Source organism: Vicugna pacos, chromosome 5 (assembly GCF_048564905.1).
Source record: "Vicugna pacos chromosome 5, VicPac4, whole genome shotgun sequence".
NCBI classification, from domain to species: domain Eukaryota; kingdom Metazoa; phylum Chordata; class Mammalia; order Artiodactyla; family Camelidae; genus Vicugna; species Vicugna pacos.
In genome coordinates this window covers 4,055,503-4,079,809 of record NC_132991.1, presented here as the reverse complement: position 1 = coordinate 4,079,809, position 24,307 = coordinate 4,055,503, and the positions used below count along the sequence as shown (strand labels likewise).

General features: G+C 40.1%; 1 protein-coding gene and 1 long non-coding RNA gene across 2 annotated transcripts in view; one reads left to right on the top strand and one right to left on the bottom strand.

Moving 5' to 3' along the window:
• The window catches only part of MAP3K2 (mitogen-activated protein kinase kinase kinase 2), a 62,111-nt gene extending 44,123 nt beyond the window's left edge, over window positions 1-17,988 (bottom strand). The window contains exon 1 of the mRNA XM_072960798.1: window positions 17,493-17,988. The gene's annotated coding sequence lies outside the window, so the exon portion shown is untranslated. The remainder of the gene's footprint in view (window positions 1-17,492) is intronic.
• Window positions 17,989-18,135: 147 nt separating this feature from the next.
• Window positions 18,136-24,078, top strand: LOC140696314 (uncharacterized). The gene is made up of 3 exons (XR_012072465.1): window positions 18,136-18,456; window positions 18,986-19,096; window positions 22,974-24,078. It is a non-coding gene; the product is annotated as an uncharacterized lncRNA (long non-coding RNA).
• Window positions 24,079-24,307: the final 229 nt, after the last annotated feature.

Sequence of the window (24,307 nt, the reverse complement as noted above, 5' to 3'; positions counted from 1 at the left end):
CAATGGAACAAAAAGTTGGTTCTTTGAAAAGATCAATAAAACTGACAAATTTTTAGCTAGATTAACCAAGAAAAAAAGAGGGAAGATACAAATAACTAAGCTCAGGAATTAAAGGAGAATTACTACTAACCTTACAAAAATAAAAAGGATGAGGGAATACTATGAACAACTGCACATCAACAAATTAGATCACCTGGATGAAATAAATTGCATTAGAAATAAAAAGCTTCTCACAAACAAAAAGACCTACAGAAAATGGCTTAAAACATTTAAGGAAGAATTACCACCAATATATATATTTTTTTAAGAGCAAGAAAGAGAGATTACTAAACCCAGTAGTACTCTGATAACCAAACCAAAGACATTACAAGAAGAAAAATTACGGATCAACATCCTTGCAAATATAGAAAAATTCTCAACAAAACACTAGCAACCTAATCAAGAACATTAAAAAAGAGGATTATACATCATGAACATGTAGAATATATCCCAAAAAAGGTAGGTTCAGCATACAAAAGTCAATGTAATAAACCACACTTACAGAATAAAAGCAAAAAAAAAAAAAAAAAAAACATGATCATCTCAACAGACATAGAAAATGCAAGTGCTAAAATCTGCCTTTATACTCAGAAGGCTAAGAGAAGGGATTTCCTCCAGTTGATAAAGGGCACCCATGAAAAACCCACAGCTAACATCATACTTAACGATGAAAAACCAAACATGTCCCCGCTAAGATCAGAGACAAGGATGTCCAGTCTTGCTGCTCATTTTTAATACTGTATTGGAGGTTCCAGACAGAATATGAGGCAAGAAAATGAAATAAAAGGAATCTAGACTGGGTAAGAAGTAAAACTATCCCAATTCACAGGTGACAGTCTTATATACAGAAAATCTAAGAAGCTCACAAAAACAATCTTAGAGCTAATGTATGAATTCAGGGCAGTTGCAGGATACTAGATCAACACTCAAAAATTAACTGTATTTCTATACACTGACAATGAACAATACAGAAATGAAATTCAGAAATAAATTTCATTTATAACAGCATCAAAATAATAAAGCACTTAGGAATATATTTAACAAAAAATAAACAAGTCTTGTACACTAAAAACTATAAAGCACTGAAAGAAATTGAAACAGTTCTAAACATACAGAAAGATATCCCATGTTTATGGACTGGAAGAAAATATTTTTAAGATGGCAAACTCTCAAAGTGATCTACAGATTCAATGCAATCTCTATCAAAATTCCAATGGCCTTTCTTGGCAGAAATGGAAACGCTGATCTTTCAATTCATAAAGAACTACAAGGGGCCCTGAATAGCCAAAACAATAATAAAAAAGAAAAATAAAGTTGGAAGACTCACACTTCCTAATTTTAAAAATGACTACAAAGTTATAGCAATCAAAACAGTGTAAGTACTGACCTAAGGATAGAGACTGGTAGAATAGAACTGAGAGTCCAGAAATAACCCAAACATCTACAGTCAAATGGTTTTTGACGAAGCTGCCAAGATAATGGTCTTCAATAAATGGTGCTGTACAACTGGATATCCACATGCTAAAGCAACAGGTTGGACCCCTACATCACACAATATACAAAAATTAATTCAAAAATGGATCAAAGACTAAATGGAAAAGCCAAATCTAGAAAACTCTTAGAAGGGAATAGAGTTATAAAAGCCTTCATGACCTTAGACAATAGTTTCTTAAATGGAATACCAAAAGCAGCAGCAAGTGAAAAAATAAGCTGGACTTCATTGAAATTAAATTATTTTATGCATCAAAGGACACCAACAGGAGAGTGAGAAGACAACCCAAAGAACGGCAGAAAATATTTGAAAATTATATATCTGATAAGGGTCTAGTATACAGAAGGTATGAAGAACTATTACAACTCAATAATAATAATAATAAGACAACTAATCCATTTATAAAATGAACAAAGGATTTCAAAAGACAGTCCTCCAAAGAAGATACAAAAACAGTCAATAAGCACTTGGCCAAGAAGACGCTTAATACAATTAGTCATCAGGGAAATGAAACAGATACAGTTGTGTACACACACACACGTTTATACCTATATATGTTTTATAGCTTTGTCTACTGAGACCTGGAAGCAGTGACATCCTCCTCACAATGAATGCACCCACAAGATGTTGGTTTCTAAATACCAATATTCACTAAGAAGAATGAGGGCTCCTTAAAAATATGGATGTATGTGCAAGATGAGCCTGGAACATCTTACTGTGTCAGAAAGAAAGTATACAAAGAATCACAAGACATGTCAAAAGGACACAAGAACCACCTTGAAGGAGCTCGCACTAGCTAAATATGGGACAATTTGAGCTTCAAAACAAATAATTGATAGATTACAACAACCCACTGAATAAAAAAGGAATCCATGAGTACACAGAGACATTACTGAAAAATGAATCAACAAATGGGAGCGTGGGTGCTTGAATGTAAAGTAATGAATTACAATAACATAATGAAATTACAAGATCATTATTTGGCATTCATGAATAGTAATAATTTGGCCAAGAAAAATCAATGAATGGTGAAACTAGTGGGTGAAGTGATGAGGCATGAGACACTCAGTCTTAAAATACCTTCCCCCAAATATTTAGTAATTATAAAGGAAAAAAGTACCTTTTTTTTAGTGTGGAAATCTGGCAGGAAACTTAGTCAAATGATCAATATTAAGATCACCAGTAATGGGCAAATTAAAATCAGTCACACCTGATAGGATGCATGGCAAAAACTAACACATCACCTCTATGATATTCCTGCCAAAAATATGTAACCTAAATTGAATCACAGGGGAAGCATTAGACAAACCCCAACTGATGAATATTTTGAAAGTTAACTACTCTACAAACTTCAAAACTGTGAAGATGATGAAAGTCAAGGAAACATGGCAGAATTGTTCCAGATGGAAAAACACTAAAGAGACACAACTAAATACAAAAATATGATCGTTGATTGAACTGTCTTGCTAAAAAGGACATTATTGGAACCACTGGCAAAAATCTGAATGGGTTCCGTGGATTAGAATATACTATTCTATCCACGTTAACTTCATGATTCTGATGGTTGCATTCTGGATATCTAAGAAAATGCCCCTTCTGATAGCAATTACAAACTAAAGTGTTCTGGGATGAAGGGGCCTCATGCTGGCAACTTATTCTCAAATTATCAGAAAAAAAACTTCTTTATAACCATTTTGCAACTTCTGGAGCTTAAATTTATTTCTAATGAAAAAATTTTAAATAAGAATAAAGTTCAAAAAATACAAGCATTACTATTCCTCCCAAGTCTTCACTATCTCATCAAAAAAGCACCTCTATTTTTCTAGCTGTTCAAGACAAAAATTTAGGGGTAGCCTTGATTCCTCTCAGAATTTTCATTCTACATTCCAACTCGTCAGCAAATCCTGTTAGCTCTTCTTTAAAAATATGTATCTCCACCACTACCACTCCATTCTAAGCAATCATCATCTCTTGCATGGATTACTGCAACACCTGCCCATCTAACCAGCCTATTTTCACTCCAAGCCCCCATACAGCTATGAGAGTCATCATGGTTTGTTTGTTTTTTTTAAGCCAGTGGAGAAATAAACTGATACATCCAGGCAACACAATACTATTCAGTGCTAAAAAGAAATGAGCTCTCAAGCCATAAAGAAGATATGGAGGAACCTTAAATACATATTACTAAGTGAAATAAAAGGCTACATACTGGATGATTCCAACCATATGACATTCTAGAGAAAGCAAAACTATGGAGACAGCAGAAGATCTGTGGCTGCCAATGGCAGCCAGGGAGGGAGGGAAGTATAGGCAGACCACGGGAGGTTTTTAGGGCAGTGAAACTATTCTATATGACACCATAATAACAGTAGATACATGTCATTATACATTTGTCAGGACTCATAAAATGAACACCACAAAAAATGAACGTAAACTATAGACTTCAATTAATAAGAATGTATCAATACAGGCTCATCAAATATAACAAATGTATCACACTAATGCAAAATGTTAAGAATAGGGGAAAGTGGGAGGGGGAGGGGTATATGGCAATTCTGCCCAATTTTTCTGTAAACTTAAAACTACTCAAAAAAAAAAAAGTAAAATTCTCTCGTTTTCATCTTCAGAAAGGAGGGTTTAAAAAAAATGAAATTCCAAAAGAATGGCCATATGAAGTGTTGGCAAGGATTTTTGTACAAGGAAAACATGCACATTGCTGGTAAGAATGTCAAATGGTACAACCACTTTATAAAACAGTTGGCAAATTCTTATCACCTACCCATTCCACTCCTAGGTGTTTACTAAAGAAAAATGAAAGCATATGTTCACAAAAATATTTGTACACAAATGTTCATAGCAGCTTTATGTGTAATCATCCCATATTGGAAATTGAAATGTCCATCACCAGGTGAATAATTCATGGTGACAAAAAGCAGATCATCGGCTGCCTAGGGACAACTGAAAGGGGCAAGACAGTGATGGGACTACCAAAGGGCATGAAGAAGCTTTGCGGGTGATGGATATGTATACAATCTTGATGGGGTGATGGTTTCACAGGTATATTCATGTGTTCTATTTTACCAAGTACATACTTTAAATGTGTAGTCTGTCAATTACATCAAACTACAAATTTTATTCGATAATGCTACTAGCACTGCAATTCTGACCACTGACTTTAAACCAATTTATAATACAAGTCTCATTACCTGCCAGATACCCCTTGCTTTTGATTTTTAAAAATGTTACCCAGACTGGTAGCGCCACTATTTGCCAGACTATGAATGAATTCTGACTCTAAAAAATAAAATAAAATCTTCCATCATTTATCAGATATATTCCAATTTCAGGTATTCAAAAATTCTGAAGACAATTTCAAAGGAGTATTTCCTTAGTGACATTAGTCACTTCTGGTTAAGAACTGAGTGGCTGGGGAGGGAAACTTTCACTGAGTATCTTTTCATAGTTTCTGAACTTTGTACATATTATCTACTAAATACCATATAAAAGTCAAACTTAAAGAGAATTTTAAGTGTTCCCAAAACATTTTAAGAAATGACATATGTAATAACAATAAATATATAGCCTCCTAGAATGATTAAAAAATATTTACCTAGATGCAATAAATTTGGTTAATTCTTAATAACTTCATAGCCCTAAATCTAATGTAACTTCAAACTGGTTAAATGGCCACTCTCATATAAAGTGGCAATCATTTGTAAACAGGCCTGCACATCCTCAGAAAGGCAGAGAAAAATCTAATTTCCATCCAGTGATCCCTGTTGTCATGATAATCATCATATTTTGGATGCATTTGCTTCCTTTCCATTATGAAGTTCTAAAAGATTTTTTAGTTAATAAAACGTTTTATCATTTCTTGAATTGACATTTCAAAAAGAATATGCAGTTTATCTGACAAATCAAATTTGAGTTTTCACATTTCCTTGGGAAGCAGAATATTGTAGAAGGATGTTTTAGAGTCACACAGGGACCTGAGTTCAAAGCTCCGGCTATTCTGAATACAGTCCAAGTATCTATGTTCTTGTTTATGAAATGAAGATATCAGAGCTCATACTCCAGGTTTGCTTTAAGTGCAGAATAAGATAATACGTATAGCACTAACACAAATAACTGACATAGTCTAACTTAATAGATACCAGTTGCCTTTTCTTCCTCCAAACAGCTCAGAGACAAAGCAGATTAAACTCAAAAGCAAATTCTGATTTGTCTCCTTTTTAAGGTATTACACAAAAACAATGCATTTATGACCTGTAACATTACTTCATACTCACCCATAGTTTAATTCTGAATGGGTCATGCTCCCTATAAAAATAAAAACACCAAGCGCAGTGGTTAAGAACTCAGTCTGTGGAGCCAAAGTGCCTGGGTTTGAAACCTGTGTCTGCCACTTACTTACTGGCTACGTGATCTTGGCCAAACGACTCAATCTCTCTTTACCTTAGTTTCCACACTGTAATAGGAAGGTTTCTACAAGTATAATCATCACCAGATTCCCATGAAAATTAAACAAGTTAATAGTTATTAGCAAATCAATACTCTAGCAAACTTAGGCTTTTTAAAAACTCTCAAATCACTACAGGCTGGTGCAGACAAAATATTTGTACCCTGACTGTCACTCCCTGGTATTTCTATCAGGCACCAGAGAGAAAAACTCCTAACTGTTTAATCAAAAGTGTCACTCAAAATTCACTGACAAGAATGACAAGAATGACAATAATGCCCATTTCCCCATCTATAAAATGAGGACAAAACTGTGTCTACTTCATTTGATTATAATAAGGCTTATATGCAATATTATTTGTAAAGAACTCTGAATAATACTAGAGCATAGTGAACACTCAAAAAAAACAATAACAAGAGCTAACTTTATTAAGTTGAGCTTTGGAACCCAGACAATCTTGCTTAGAATCTACTCTTACATGCTACATTATATTGCCTCTCATTTGTTTATTCAACCAACACTTAACACACGCCTACTGTATGAGACATGCTCCCATCACTAACCCCCTGGATTTTAAAAAAGACAAAATACCAAAATCTAAAATACTAATGTCTTTCTACAGTTCTAAAATCTATCCAAAGTTTAAAAAGTAAGCAAATACATATATCTTATACTGGCATAATAAAATCATGACCAAAGTCACAGTCAAAATAGGATTATATTAGCCACACTCATTCTGCTGGTGGGAATCGAACACTTTATATTGCTTATCATATAAATCAAAACTCCCAAATAATATCAAACACAGTCCTTCTCAGTCAGAACTCTAAAGTCAGTACATGCTGCCAGGACCTCAAACTCCAACATAAAACTCCAAAGCTAACCAATGCTCACCAAACCAATTCCCATAATCCCTTTCATTTCATGATTTTAAAAAAGTTATATGGCTGTGTCTTCATTTAGACCGTAAGCTCCTGGAGGGCAGGAAATATTACTTACATATCTTTATATCTCTCACAGCACCTAAAAGCACTTTGTAAACCATTAACAAATACCATTAACAAATACCTTAAATAAACAAGCCTCTTATTTGAATCTCCTTACAAACACAACATAACAGCACACATCTGCTTCAGTCAATCTAATCTACTTGCTTTCCCCACCGGACATGATAGACACCCCCGTCCCCCTCACTTCCTGAGGCTTCGCTTCTGTTCACCTTCTGAATACCCATTTCTCCCTCCTCTTTAGGGATTCTTACTTCTAACATTCATCTCGAAACAACTTATTCATGAAACCTTTTCCAATTAACTTAATTTCCCATTAACTTTTTCCAATTAAGTAACTCAGCACTTTGCACCCCATTTCCCCCATTTCTGGACATGATCTCCTACATATTCAATTTGGAATTTCTTAAAATATTTTTGCCAACTGTGGCTTTTGTTATGTATTCACTATGCTAAGCTGACATCTAGGTATTCTTCATTCCAGTAAGATCAAAAGTACTACTGCTATCATTACTTAATTAAATATAGCTTTGGTATCTGAATATTACTTACACTTTTGTATTTAACATAATTTTTATATTTTATAATACATTATTTATAATATTCCCATGGTACTTTGTACGTACTTCACTGTATCATACTCATTTTCACATATGTGGGATAAATCATATGTCCCAGTTTATTAAAGACAGTTCCCATTTATTTTCATTGCTCCAGGATAGTTATCAAAACAGCCTTCCTTTCACTCTCATAAGTGGCCCAGTTTGGACAACAAATTATGAGGTCACCTTAATATGCCTGTCTCCCTCCCCCACCAGAATGGAGCCCTATGATAAGAGAAACAATGATTAATTAATCTGTTCGTCTTCAGTGCTAACCCAGAGAAGGTAGCCAAACATTTCAGTAATAACGGTGCACAGGAACAACTAAAACTAGATAGATTTATTAAAGGTTTATTTTACTGACTTCCTCTGACATTCCTAAGATTTTCAATATTCAGTGAATTTAAAAATCAAAATAGAAAGAAAAAAGAAAAACCAATATGAATACTTCCATTCAAGAGTCAATTACATACTCTCTAATAAACAACATAAAAAATTATCATTAATAAACACCCATACAGCCTTTTAGGTCTGATTACATCATGGCAAGAAACAGAAATGGAATAACATCTTCAAAATGCTGAGGAAGAAAGAGAAAAAGAAAAAATGCTGAGGAAAAAAATAACCACCAATCTAGATTTTCACGCACAACTGAAATACTATTTAAGAATAAGACCTAAAGATTTCCGACAAACAAAAATCATAGTTTATCACCAACAGACCCTTGGTGGAGGAACTTCTAAAGGATATACTTCAAAAAGATGGAAAGTGATTCCAGGAGAACAAAAACTAGTAAGAATTTGGTAAACATGGCAAACCTAAACAAATATTAATTATATAAAAAGAGTAAAATGCTTAACCCGAATAACTGAAAAGAAGCAGAATACTGCTACTGAGCGACTATAACAAAGGCAGTGAGTCATCCACAGTGGCCTTCTTCTGATTTCTGGCCAGTCTTTTTCTTTCTTTTTTTGGGGGGCGGGGGGTAGGTTTATCTATTTTTTTCAGACAGGGTACAGGAGACTGAACTCAGGACCTCATGCACACTAAGCATGGGCTCTACCATTTGAGCCACACCCTCCCCTCGCTTACAGTGGCCTTCTTCTGGAAGCCTGTCCCTCCTACCACCAGCACCTCCACCACCCACTTGATTACTGAGAGCCACCAAATCAGTTCAGTGTGGTCCCACAACATAATGGTCCAGAGGTGGGCAACTGGCCCAAGCAGGAGCAAACACAATCTCCAGAAACTGATTACAAATGGATTACCAAAAGCAAAGAGTAGGGTCAACAGCTACTGAGTTGTGTTAACGAAGTCCTGCGTGCCTTGTTGATGCCTCCTCCTATTTCCGCTGTCTGAAATCCTTCCTCCCTTTTTTCAACTTGTCTAAACCACCTTTTAAGGACACAGCTTAAGCCTTCCCTATCCCCTTTACCTGGCCATCTTTCCTTCTATAAATGATAAGAAGTGGAAAATAATTAACCTCTGCGGACTGCCAGTGTACTAGCAATTTCACATACATTATCGCTTAACCTTGGCCACACGGGAATGACAGCACTGTCTCTCCACTCATCACGGCAGTTAACTTTCTTAAAAGACATTCCCTTAACAGTTTCCTAACCATTTTATATGCAGCCAGACTGTAACCTTCTCAAACACAGGACTTCTTCTTCATTCTTACCTCCATTCATCTTCTCCCCACTCCTCCCCTCCCTTTTCAAAACACACCCTTTCTATTTCTCAAGCCCTCTTATTACTGCTACAATCACTACTACTACTATAGGCTACTACTTATAATAGTCTGCACTGCTGACACTCCACTAAATGCTTTACAAACGTTTCATTTAATCCTCACAATAATGCCATAAAGTAGACACTATCTCCCCATTTCACAGAGGAAGAAGACAGCTTGGAGAATTTAAGGAATTCGCTCTCTCACAGTAGGATGAACGCAGACCTACAAAACATCACTATGGACTCCCACAACTATCACATCCCCCACTGTGGTTCCCCGTCCCTCACTCTCACCTGCTGTGGCAGTCTGTACCTCATCAACGTGGTTAAGTTCACACTACATTTCCCAGAATTCTCTTCCCACACTGTTTCTGAAAAAGGAAATTACTCTCTGAAGATCATGCGTGTTAGACCAACAGAGTGGCCAGCAGATTCCACCGTGTCTCTGCTCTCCCCAGCACTGCATGCAAGTCTTCTTCCTGACTGCCAATCCTGCCGACCAAACAGCAACCTCAGGGTCATCACCAAAAGCTGACTGAAGACCACAGAAAAGGTAGCTATGCAGAGTTATCAGCTTTCCATAGACTTTCCACCAGCTTTACTGTGTGGTCCCACTCCAGCAGCTGGGCACACCTGGCTTCTCAGATTCACCTGCAAACTCTGACCTGCCCACTGCACCACTGCTTCAGGAAGGCTAATTAGTGACTTCTCTCTGACCTACCAATTCCCCTTACAGATTCACGTTTCCGAGTCTCTCCCATAACTGTGTAAGGTCTTCCTCCTTTTATAAACCCCTTATTCCATAATAGCACAGCAGTTCTGCTTCTGTGACTGAACCCTAATCTAACTAATCAAGCCTCCCCTCAACCTACTGACAAATCTTTGCAACTTTTCCTTCTGGGATCTTCTTACACAACCAAATAGGAGTCACTCAGTCCTCCAATCAGGACTTTTATCAGTTCTGAGATGCCCATCTTTGAAAACAAGCTGGTGTCCCTCATTCTAAAGATCCCTTTCACAAAAGAGCAAGATTTAAATGAGAGAAAATGCTAGAGTATCAGATTAATGAAAGTCAATACCTACGTAGTAACTAAGAACAAAATAAGCTAAAAACAGTTAGGGTACTTCTATGCTTTGGTTAGAGATGTGAGGTTGGAGAAATAAGAAGAACAATACAAAAAGATGCTGGGGGGAAAAAAGTGCTGATGTGTGGTTTGTACAAAATGTTTTTTCCATTGGAAAGTATTGAAGCTTCATTTTTAATGTAATCATTTTGGGCTTATCCAAGTATCTCCCTAACTAATTTCTAGTGGACATAAAAGACTGCAAGTATAATTTTTCCAATATTTTTCTTTCTTTTCCAAAAAGATCTTCTCTCCTTTTTAGGCAAAAGTATTTCTAAAAACATATTTCATTCGTCTTGGTTCCTCCATTCATAACATGAGAATAATACAGTTCTTCTGTAATTTTCTAGGGTTCAATTCTTACTATCTTGGATTTTATCACTAAAGTGTCCCACAAGTGATTCTGATTTCTGTCACATCAGTCCTGAAGTTATTCATTCACTCTCTCAACAAGCATTAACTGAGAGCCTGCTATAGGCCAAGCACAGTTCAACACAATGTACCTGGCTATAAAGTACCTTTAAGTAGAAGATCTCATTCTGACACATTAATCACATTTAAACAGAGCTATTTATTTTCCAAATGCTGCCCTGTAAAAAATCTTCCCCGGACTGTTCTCATCTTAACAACCTCCCAAGCAAGAAAATTTAAATTTCTCTTAACTCCTTACTATTTTCTGTTATGATGTGGGTCTCACAGAATCACAGGCTAGGCAGGTCCTTGAGAAGTCAGCTAGGGCAACTTTTTCAAATTTAGAAGTGTTTAAGTTACTTTGTCAGTCTATTTCTAATTAACAGTAGATTTAAGACTGAACTCAGGCTTCCTACCTACCATCATTGTTCAATAAACAGCATGGAATATAGGTTGTAGTTTGTGGTACTCACGTCAGGAAAACTCTAGGCAAGAAACCCGTCAGGAACATCCCTGAGTAAACCTTCTAACCCTAAGGCAGTACGCAACAGTCCATGACAATGGGACATAACTTTGAGATGCTGATTAGTATACATTACATGGTCTCACAACATATAACTAATGTACCTTTTCTCAAATCACGCAGCAGGATTTATATATGCAAGGACATTGTGGTCTGGAGGTGAAGTCACTAGAATGCGGCCAGGTACTGCTCTCAGACCAGATGGTTAATGCTGCACCATTTATCAAAACAGACCTTTCTCAACACTAAGGCTAGGATACCTTCTCTTGTTTCCTTACAGTATTTAAGCAAATCAGAAAGTTTGTAAATACTGTCTGACATACTGTTCTCACACATTATGTCATAGTATAATTAAATATTACTAATTTTAAAAAGGAATCAACAGGCTACTTAAAAATGCCTAAACTGACTTAAAAATACATTAAAGCTATTGTATAAATCATATTAATCTCTCCTTAAATTGAATCAGAGGACATTGGTCTCATTTCCTTATCATATTAAAAGAACAAAATATTTTGGGTTAAAACTCCACAAATACCATTAAAATGTGCCAACACAGTCACACTTAGGGTAATCACAAACTTATCAAATAATGATAATGAAGCATCTTCAAGTCACAAATCTAAAATAAAATATGACTTGGGAGCATTTAACTACTATTAAATAATAGCCCAGAAACAATTAAAAACTATTTTCACCTTAAACTGCAGATCTGTTCCAAAAGGTTTCTAAAAATAATAAATAGATATCATCACACATTTTCTCACTGGCTCCTATTAATAATTTTCAAAAATAATTTTCAAAACCTTTCCCACTGCCTTGCCTCTGTGGTAGAGCTGTTCAAAATACTTGACTTTCTCCTGGACATATGGAAATACTGAACTTCCCCACCCTGCTCAACTCAGGTAGGCACATCTTTTAAGAATCTTAGAACACTGGAACAGGAGATTTCTTCTGTCTGTCAAGTCCCTACTTGTTGGCAACAGGCACTGTGCTCGGTGCTGGGGCACCAAAATTGACAAAATACTGCCTGGGTCCTTGAAGAGGTAACTTCCTAGCACAGGACCCAGAGACAACCACAGCGCCCTGTGGGGAGAGCAGTGGCAGAGGCAGGGGCAGAGTGCTCAGGGAGCGTTCTGCCCGAGGCAGTAGCGATGACTGGACCCAACCTGAGAATTATCAAAAGAATACTGACAAAATCGTATCTTTAACTATTCTTTTAATTTGTCTTTATTAAAGTCCATACTAAATGACTAAGTGCACAAATAGGGGAAGAATTATCTCTAGAAAAACCTTCCTAAGTTTATAAATTTTTTTTTTAATTTATGGTACTGTGAATTGCAAGCAAAACACTCTTGAGCATTCATAAGAAAGGTGGTGAGCTAATTACAGGGGGAACCCCTAAGCAGATTTTACCTGTATCCTCCTCTGTCAGTTGGGAAGACAAAACATGTATAACAAAAATATTAAACAACAACCTAAGGGTTAAGTAACAATAAAGGCAAATTACAAGAGATGTTACAAAGCAAATATGTGATTAACCGCTGAAAATGCAGTCAGCCAATGAACCCCAGGGATATCCAAAAGACAAAATTATACAAACATGTTTCTTATAATAAATGTTTGTGTGTGTATGTAGAGAGATATACCTCACACAACACTTAAGAATAAGGGAAAAGTTTTTAAATTTCCATATATATACAGTTGAACCTAATTTACAGGAGACATGTGGAAAAATTTCATGTAAACTGTTTCATGAATTAAATCATACTTTTTTAAATTGAAGTATAGTTGATTTACAATGTTGTATTAGTTTCTCGTGTACAGAATAGTGATTCAGTTTTACACGTATATATTCTTTTTCAGATTCTTTTTCATTAAAGGTTATTGTAGATTATTATAAGATATAGAATAGTTCCCTGTACCCTACAGTAGGACCTTGTTTATCTATTTACTTAATTTTTTTTCAAACCATCAAAAATAAGACAAATTATTCTGAGATTTTTTTTTTAAATCTTGACATGAAGGGGCAAAAAATGACCCTTAGGCCTGCAGGGCATTGTTTATCTATTTTATATATATAGTAGTTTGTATCTGCTAATCCTAAACTCTTTATTGCTATCTCCCCCTTCCCCTTTGATAACCATAAATTTGTTTTTTATGTGTATGAGTCTGTTTCTGTTTTGTAAGTTCATTTGTATCATTTTTTAGATTCTACCTATGAGTGATATCATATGGTATTTGCCTTTATCTGACTTACTTCACTTAGTATGATAATCTCTAGGTCCACCCAAGTTGCCGCAAATGGCATTATTTCATTGTTTCATGGCTGAGCAGTAGTCCACTGTGCGTGTGTGCATCTGTGTGGGGGGGGGGCATAATTTCTTTATCCGGCTATCTGCTGATGGACATTTAGGTTGCTTGCATGTCTTGGCTATTATAAATAGCGCTGCTATGAACCCTGGGGTGCAGGTATCTTTTCAAATTGGAGTTTTCTCCAGATACATGTTCAGGAGTGGGATTGCTGGATCATATGGTAAGTCTACTTTTAGTTTTCTGAGGAATCTCCACACTGTTTTCCATAGTGGCTGTACCAAAAACTACATTCCCACCAACAGTGTAGGAGGGTTCCCTTTTCTCCACACCCTCTCCAGCATTTATTGTTTGTGGACTTTTTAATCATGGCCATTCCTACTAGTGTGAGGTGATACCTCACTATAGTTTTGATTTGCAATTTAAATCATATTTTAAATGAGAGAAGGTGTTACTTAAGTGAATCCTATTATGAACCCTTCTTTAAAACAATCTCCTACTAAGTATCAGTTAATTTCTTGTGAAATAAATTCAATTTTATATTACATGTATTTGACATATTTCTATCTGGCTTAATTAAAATGAGATTTGTCCCTTAAATGAACCAACACATCTAATCAGAAATTCACAAATGTTTACTGACTTAATCATTATGACATAAGAACACAGAGGGAAGGTAAAAATCTTGTAATTCCTGAACTTCATATAGCGGTAGAATCAGGACAGAGTTTAGATCTTCTGACTTTCAGCCCTGTGCTCCTGGCATTACACCAGAAAAGAGTCAGTTTTCTCAAAATGTTTTTTGGGAAAGCCACCCTTCCTTCATTATATTTCTGGCTATTCCTGTGCAACAGATATTAGCTAAGAAAAACTTAAACACACTCCTTGAGAGAAAATTTAGGAGAAAAAAGGAATTGAGTTTTTCCCATTTTTCTCAAGCCAGGTTTCTTTTATTCGTAACAGTGGACACCTTGAATTCATAATTAAAAATCCTCAAAATCAGAACGTGATTAACATAGCTGAATCAAATACTTTTACAATTCCTATGATTTTGTTACTATCTGTAGACCAACAAAAGATTGTTAACACTTAAAGTCAAAAGTTAGTTTGACAAGGATCAGCAATAGATGCTACAACAATTAGGTGAAAGATTATTGGAGAACATGCTAGCACTACAGTGGTAATTTATCATACCAGACTACTTGCTAATTGCAGTGGGGAAAATAAACCTCACCTTAATCCCCATAACCAAGTGATCAGATTTAGCATCGCAAATAATAGGGGTTGCCAATGTACACCCCCTAATGGGAAGCAATTTAAAGTATACAGCAACACAGTAATTATTCTTGCCCAAAATATTTAATCTGAAACTAATCAACCCCTTAAACCTAGCTTACAGTTAGCTAATACGGGGGAATAGGGAAACATGCTAAATGACACCACCAGGGGAAACAAATCAGACAAATTGAGAATGTAATTCATTTTATACAACTAGCTTCATCTCTTAAAAAAATCAACATCATTTAAAAACGGGGAGGTGAGGCTGTTCCAGATTAGGCAAGATCGAAGAGACTTAACAACCAAGTGCAATAAAAACCTTGATAGGATCCTGGTCTGGTGAGGTTGGATGTAAAAAGCCTTTCAGCACATATGGAGAGATTTAAATTTGGATGGATATTAGATTATATTAAGAAGTTATTAGTAAGAAACTATTAACAAATTATCAATAAAAATATTAACCAAGAAAATTAACAACTACACCTAAATAAAAACATTTTTTAAAAAAAGAAAGAGAAAATTATTAATACTAGTATTTTGGCTATGTAAGAAAATGCCCATATTTTGGAAATGCAAGTCAACATATTTAGGGTCTACAGCTTAGTTTTAAGTGGTATGGCCAAAAATAATACACACATATTTATAGATAAAGCAAACATGGCAAGATGTCAACAAATGAATTAAGAGGGTCATCACAAGGATGTTCACTATTACCAACTTCCTGCGTGCTTGAAATTGTTTCATAATAAAAAGTTGGGGCTGAGTTTGGGGTGGGCAGTGGGGAACATAGAGAGCGCCAACTCCAAGGAAAAAAAAAAAAATCAACCTGAAACCAAACCTGTGGGAACGGTCGAGAACCAAACATGACCTCATTTTAATACAGCATCTATTAAATACATTTTACCCTTTGGTAGCAATAAGGTAAACTAGGTGTGAAAGCTCCATCAAAAACTGCTTAAAGACTGAATCTATAATGTAATCCAATTATTTAGGATAGATCTTTTAACAGCTAGTTCTTTCAAAAGAGATGCATGGAGAGCATATTCAATATAATTCAACAAGACTCAACATGCTCACATTTTCACCAAACAACAGATCAATCTGTGAAACGTCACTCGACTTTTCCCTACAGACATTACAAAGACATTCTACTACAAATTTTCTTAAACCTGGCAATATACTAAAGAAAATTATACAGTACTACAACTGGGCATCAATAGATTTCTTAAACATTTACAACTATGCATGAAGTTTCAATTACTTAAAATAATTCACCAACACTTTCTTCTAGAAAGAGAAACAGAAAGGCTCTTTACTTTTTCCCTAAGCATAATCAAAGAAATAGCATAGGCCAATGCTAAAATGAAGATTTCAGTTAGTTCATAAACACTGATTACTTCCTACAAATGAAAAAAAATCACACCATTAAATGGTAACTTTTTACAATGTCCTACGCATTAAATTTTGTCACTCTGCTCAGAAATATTGCATAAGTTAATGCACGAATTACTAAGCGTGTTGCCATTGCCACATAATCCAGCAACAAATTTTGCAATGAGGAAATCTCAAGCAAATAACCCAACTGCGAGTTCCCTGTGTGCATCAAGAATAAACTGCACAAGTAAAATTATCACTTTTCAAGAAATACGGGGTTTTACCAAATATATTCTTCTTTTTGATAAGAAGAGACATATCTGTTCAGTCAGTCTTACTGCAAAAAAAGATGAAGGTGCTTGGAGTCACCTCTGAAAAGTAATAATACAAAAAAAAGCCAAGAAAATCATTTGGCTAGGCTGCAGCAAAACACATCGAACAGCCTACGTTAGGGGCAAGTAAACTCTACCTATGTATTTAGAATTTACTCCCAAGAAGAAATTCTCCAGCTATTCTCATTTCCCTTATATTTATGTTTGCAAGACCCAGACACAAAACTCTACGAAAAAGACATCATATTCGAATCAAGGCTTTTCCGGATTACCCAGCTGCATGACCTTGGGCAAGTTCCTTAATTTGAGCCTCAATGTTTTCATCTGTAAAATGGGGAGATACGTACCCACCTCACTAGCCCGAGGTGAAGTGAGACAACGCACGACAGATACGCGCGCGGTAAGTGCCAACTAGCTAAACGGTCTGTAAGAGAAAGGGACTCGACCCTCATCAATAGCACACCGCGATGTAGCAGTGCAGAGACAAGCACTTTCTCGCTTACTGCACGTAACATTTCTGCTTCCCGCGGGGACCAGGGGTGATCGTCCTTCTAAAATCCCTGCAGAGTACGTGTCTGACAGCTACACCGCCCAGAAGTCCACTTCGCTCAGACCTGGACTTCAGGACAGGATGCGGGGGGCCCGGGGCCCGCCCACCCGAAGCGGGGCAACCACCTAGCGAAATCTCCGCCCCCGCGGCCGCGCACAGGCCGAGCGGACCCCTCCCCTAGTCCAGCCCGCGCCCCCGCCCCCGCCAGACCCACACCCCGCCCCCCACACCCCCACACCCACGCACGTACGTACCGGCCGCTCCGCGGGGACCCAGGGAGCCGCAGGCCCACCCCTCCGCCCCCGCGCGGCCTGTCACCGCGCCCCCCCGGTCCGGGGAGGCCGCGGGCCCCTAGGGGTCGGAGGGGCGCACGAGGAGTCGGACTCGGGCCGAGGGGCCAGGCCCGGCCCTCCTTCACATGGAGCCCGGGGCGGGCGGGGTGGCGGGCGTGTGGACTGCGGCGGCCGGCGGGGGCCTCTCGGTGCCCCTCGGTGCTTCTCGCCGCCGCGGCCCCGAGGCCCGCGGGAAGCTGGGCAGGAAAGGAGGAAGCCGCGGGCCAGGCGCCGCCAGAGGCCGGAGAAGGGAAGGGAGCGGCGACTCCGCGGCTGGAGGCGCCGGACCTCCTGGTCGTCGTCGTCCACGCCGCCGCCGCGAATCGCACGACCCCCGAACGCCGCACCCCGCGAGCGCACCACCCGCGTCAGGCGCCGCTGCGGAGGGCAGCCCGGCCGCCACTACACACGGACCGTGACGTCGGGCGTAGCGCGGCACACGTCACGGCCGGCTCGCGCGTGCGCGCGCAGCCCTCCGTCTGCCCGGAGCGGAACCCGCCGCGGGCGCGCGCCCGCCGGGAGCGCCGCGCCGTGGCCGAGGGGGCGTGCCCGCGCCTGCGCAGTGGCCCGCTGCGCCCACGCACGCCCCGTGGCCAGCTCCCTCTTGGCGGTGCGGATTCCGCGTCCCGCCCAGGCTGGGCTCTTGAACCGTCTCGCCTCGCCCCGGCCCTAGCTCCGAGGGCTAGCGTGCACATGCACGCACGCATACAGACACACTCGCGCACGCATACAGACACACTGGCACACGCACCTGGTGCCCTGGCTTCTGCCGGGCTTCTCGGCGCCGAGACTGCAAAGCAGTTCCTGAGAAGGGTCTCCGGCGTGGGCTTCGGGCGTAGCGGGGACAGCGGAGCAAGGAGAGGCTGCCACCTACTCCGAGTCCATGGCAAGTCATTTGCAGGCGAAAAGCCATCTGCCTCTTAATTTTTGGATCTGGCTGCAGAATTTTTTCTGAAGCACTAAAGAAATTATTGTCGGCTTGTCACCTACCTGACCGTAAAGCACCCCCGCACTCCCCCCACTCCTGTTTAGGTCGGCCTCCTGTTTCACAGTTCTGTTTAGTTCTTGTAGATGTTCTAGGTCGGCCTAACAGGTATCCCTTTTTTCAGTTTAATAGATGTGGGAAGCTGGGCCCAGAGAGATGCGATGACTACCCCCCACCCACCCCCCAGAGTTGGTGGCAGAGTGTAAAACCCGAATCTCTCTCACTGAATCCTTTGTTCACTCCCCAGCACCCACGAGATAAAATACAAATTCATCGCGCTCGCGTGGGAGGCCTCTGTGATGTGGCTGGGCTGCATTCTGACTGTTTTTACCCCACTCTTCTGTGATCCAGAAAGTATCTTTCCGGCCTCATTTCTTGTTTTCCTGGAATACTCCTTACAACTTCCTGTGCCGTTTTTTCCCTCTTTCAGCGCCTACTAGGTTTCCGGATACGTTGTGGAGCCCACCACCTTCCTACCTATTCCAGACCACATTTCCACTCCCGAAGTTGAAATGAGAGAGCTGGCACCCACCCGCCCCGAGTAAGCAACTGCTCCCACTCAGGGGCCCTAGAGGAGGGAGCTGACGTCCGTGGGGCAGGGAGGGAGGGAGAGGGAGGTATGATAGAACAAAATATCTGGGTCCCCTTCTTGGAATTTTTGTTAAGACCCGCGAGCCCAGTTAGAGGAGCAGAAACAAAAGATGTTGATTGGCAGGTTTTTGTAATAGTTGAAGCCTGAAAATCGAAGTGATTGTGAGACTGAGCTGATAAATAATGGTTCATCTGCTCTGCAGAGAATTAGGCCGCCAACACAAAGGGCCATTCCTGGAGGACCTCAAAAATACAGAACTAAGTAGAAAAATCAGTTTGCTCCCACTTGTTTAAAAAGTGGAGGACTTGTAAGCTTATGTACACATAAAGTTGGTCCTTAAGATTGCTTTTGGTTCTAACATTCCCACCCTGGTATGTCACAGAGGGGAAAAAAGGATCTCAGTATGCTTGGGCAGAATTTAAATCTTCAAGTTTAAATATTAAACTTGTTTCCCACAGTTCCTGACCTGATCACATAGCAGGCACTCAATAAATATTTGTTCACCAAGTAATCTAGAGATGGAGATGTGCGTACTCCTTCCCTCCCTACCACACCTGGGTTCTTCATTCATCACTGGTTCCTTAGAAACATCCTGCATGTATATTAATCACATTCTCTTTTTCTCCATTCTCTTTTTACTTCAGTGAGACTCTTGCTTAGACATTAAATCTTGGGCATCTGGGGTTATTTTAGTATATATGATTACAAATCAGTGACCTTGGGGTTTTTCTTTTTTTTTTTTTTCCTGAATGGCCTTCATCTAACACATAGTTTTTGGCTTTGCCTTCGGGCCCTGACTGAGCCTGCTGTTACAAGTGGTGGTCCTCATCACCTCTCAGGAACTCAGAATCTTGTGAGCAGAGCAGACTGATAAATGAATCATTGTAATACCCAGTGACTTGTCCTGTAGCAGGGATGTTTTTGAGGTTCCACAGAAGCAGAGAGAAAGATGTCACAGATGTGACCAAGGAGTGAAGGAAGACTTCTGAGAGGATAACTTAAGCTGCCACAGATGTAGTGGCTTCAAACAACACCTGTTTACCAGCTCACTGTTCTGTAGGGCATAAGTTTGCACAGTATCATGGCTGGGTTCTCTTTTCAGTATGACAGGCTCAAAGCAAGATGTCAATGGGGCTGAGTTCTCACCTGGAGACACTAGGAAAGACCTGCTTCCAACCTCATCCTTGTTGGCAGAATTCAGTACCTTGTGGTTGTAAGATCGAGGCCCCCATTTCCCCACAGGCAGTCAGCGGAAGCTGGCTGCGGGCCTCTAGAGCCCACCAGCGTCCCTTGCCGTGTGACCCTGTCCATCCTCAAAGCCAGCGATTGAGGCTCTCTTGCACATCTGATTCCCCCTCACGTGTTGAATCTCTGCCTTGTTCTGTTGCCACCAGCCAGAGAAAGCTGTCTGCTTTTAAACAGTTCATATGATCAGATCAGGCCCACCCAGATGATCTGTACTTAAAGTCAGCCGAGTGTACACCATAACCTCATCCCAGGAGTACAACTCGTATTCACAGTACCTAGGGTTTTGCAGGCCATGTCCACCGGTGGGTGGGAATCTTCAGGGACACGGGAGAATCCTGCCTACCACACACGGGGAGCTGAAACTTGATTCAGGGTAGTTATTTGCTTCGAGAAATAAAAATGGAGGAGTGGGCATTCCCAAGCAGAGGGAATGGAGTGTGCATAAGCTTGGAAGTGTGGGACCACAGCAAGAGTTGCTGGCCTGAGGGTGTTGGAAGAGGTGCGAGCGGAATAAAGGCAGAGAAGGAAGAGAGCAAGAGATTAGGACAGAAGGGTGTAGGAGCCAGCGGGAGGTCTCAGGTAAGGAGGTGAAGGGCTAAATCACAGCAGGGGGTCACTAAAGTGATACGAAGAATTTCTGGTGAGATGCGTTCAGCCACAAGGATCAAAACATCTGGGCTGAAACAGCTTGAACAGTGAAGTTTATTTTCTCCCATTACAAAAATCCAACAAATGGGCCCAAAGTGGATAAGGGCTGTGAGTTGTCATCTGGGCAGGTAGAGGGTGGCTGCCTCCGCCTCAGACATTATGACCTCCCACTCAAGAAGAGGGGGAAAGTCTTCCTCTCTTCTCTAATAAACTTTTAATTTTAAAGTAGCTTTTTTTTTAATGGAGTTACGAGGGATTGAACCCAGGACTAAGCATATGCTCTAACACTGAGCTATATCCCCTGCCAGAGTAATTTTAGATTTACAGAACAATCAAGATAGTGCAAAGCGTTCCCACATACCCCACACCCAGTTTCCCCTATCATTAACATCTTACATTAAAATGGATACATTACCATTAAAGTCCATTCTGTGAGTAGAGCTCAGTGGTAGAGCATATGCTTAGCATGCACGAGGTCCTGGGTTCAATCCCCAGTACCTCCATTTAAAAAACAATGATATTCTTCTGTATAGCACAAGGAACTATATTCAATATCTTACAATAACCTCAAATGAAAAGAATATGAAAACAAATACATGTATATGTATGCATGACTGGGACATGATGCCGTACACCAGAAATTGACACACTGTACCTGTACTTAAATTTTTACAAAATGATAAAATAACTTTTTTAATCATTGCCAATTTAAAAAATAAATAAGTAAATAAATTCCATTCTTTATTCAGATTTCCTTAGTTTTCACCCCTGTCCCTTTTCTGTTTCAGAATCCCACCCGGGACACTGCATTACCTTTAGTCATCCTGTCTCTTTAAGCTCCTCTTGGTCATGACTTCCCTTGTTTTTGATGCCCTTGACAGTTCTGAGCACTGATAGTCAGGTGTTTTGTAGGATGTCTGCTATTTCTGTCGTGCTTAGACTAGAGTGGTGGGTTGAGGGCTGCAGATCACAGAGGTAAAGTGTCAGTCTCCCCACAGCCTGTCAAGGACACATGCTGTCCGCGTGATTTCCAGCTGTTGAGGGGGACCTGACTGCCTGTCTGCAGCAGTCTTTGTCAGGTTCCTCCACTCTCCCCACCCCCTTCCATACTGTACTCTCTGCAAGTCACTGTGCTCCCACCTGAAGAGTGGGGAGTCACGCTCACCTCCTTGAGTGTAGCGTATCGACAGTAACTCCTCGGAATCCTTCTGCATGGGAGATTTGTCCCTTTTCCCTCAGTTACTTATTCATGCAATTATTTATTGACATTATTGTGGGCTCAGGAGTATTCATGTTGCACTTTGAGTTATAATCTAATACCACATTACTGACTTTGTTACTCAAGTTGCTCCAGGTTTGGGCATCAGGAGCTCTTTCCATTGGCTCCTGTGACCTTGTGACCCCATCATTGTTGGTGGGTTTTTTTGTTTGCTTTTTGGTTTTTGCTTTTGGGCGTTTGTGGCTTTTATTTATATTTTTATTTTTTCGAGCACTGCCTTACTTTCTGGCATTCCAGATGTGCCAGATTTATCTTGAATATTTCCTGCCACAGCCCTAGAGTTCGTCATTTCTCCAAGGAGCCCTGTTTCCCTCTCTTGGGGAATGACATCAGAAATGAAGATCGGAGGCTGGATGTGCTTGGGATTCTGTTTTTATTAAGGACAATCTCACATCAGCCCCCCAGAAGATGGCTCATTTGTTTTTGCAGCAAGGCCTGCTAATGGTGTCCCCGAGTTCATTCTTCTCTTTCCAGAGTCATCAGATTTTAGCTGAGTACATAGGCCCCCCCATAAGAAAGAGTTCATTTCCCAGTCTCCCTTGCAGCTAAATATGGCCACATGACTAAGTACTGGCAAAAGGGAAGTCAGTGGAAGCTTCCATCCAGGTACCTTCCTTGACTCCTCTGTCTTCATCCCTCCCTCCGTCCTAGAGTACCCACAGGCCATCTTGGAACGTGAGGACAGGGGGCCACACCCAGGAATGGAAGCGGAGTCCCAGTCTGGACCACAGGGCTCTGTACTTTCACATGAGAGAAGAGTGAACACCTGGCTCTGGAAGCTGAACCTGCTCCTAGTAGCATCTCATAGGCTGGAGCTGGCCCACGTGCCTGTGCCTGCAAAGAACTCTATGCCTTCAACCCACATGAGGCTCGGCCTGGGATGGGCAAATTGCCAAGCCACGTCTGGACCTAAACCCAGGTTCAGGTACAGGGGAGCTGAGGGCTGGGTGACTGTGGCGTAGTGGCCAGCGGTGTCTGCCTGGAAGCACCTAGAGAGTCAGGACTCGGGGAGCCGGAGCAGGACTCTCCGCACATCTTGTACCGTGTAAATGATATGCAGCAAGTCTATGATTAGTATCATCCCCAGGGCAGTTGGGGTGGAAACTCACTTTGCTGTTCCAAAAAGCAAAACACTTGTAAGGTAAATCTCCTGCTAAAACATCCAGAGTGCTTTGCACAACCAAAGAAAAGTCATTTCTGAGATGTCTGCTGTTTGGAAACCAGAAGTTATTCTGAGTGTGGAAAAAGGCCATATGAAAGATTTCTAACAGGAGTACCTTGAACTTTCCATGATCTTGATCATCTGTAATTCTTTTATCACTTGCTGGTCCCTACATTTCTTTAAAATTATATTTGTTAAATATTTTCTCTTATGTATATTAATAGAAAATAACCTCTCATTTCTTGTGTAGCTCTGTGTCCATCCAGTCTTTTCTCTGTGCACACATCTTTGTTGTCGAGGTTTTTTTTTTAATTTTACATAAGTTTCCAGATAATTTTTAGGTAGTTGTGATCACCCTGTACATGCAATTTTATATTCTACTTTTTTCACTTAGACAGCATAAGTAGCTTCACTTTATTTTCTCATACTTAAAAACTCAAATTTGAATAGCTGGTATGTATACTGAAAATTTTACCTTTATTCTAATTTATTTAATGAAAAACGTTTATAAAATGGATATGAGTAGAGCTAAGGACAGCTTCTTGGCCACCGTGGAACCAGAGAGAGAGGGAGGGAGGGAGGAAAGAGATTTCTCTCTGGCCTTAGTGTTTGAGGCAAAGTGAGAGTGACCACGCGAGATCCCAGGGCCAGCGTCACTCTGGGAAGTGAAACTCATCTGGGAAATGACTGTCCGTTTCACAGTCCCCTAGCCTCTGTCCCAGCATTATCTAATTTTGCTTACAATGCAAAAGGAATGCTAGTGATTGCCCGTGGGAGATAACTTCTATTTCGGAAAAGGACCCAGAGGTACTTAAATCATATG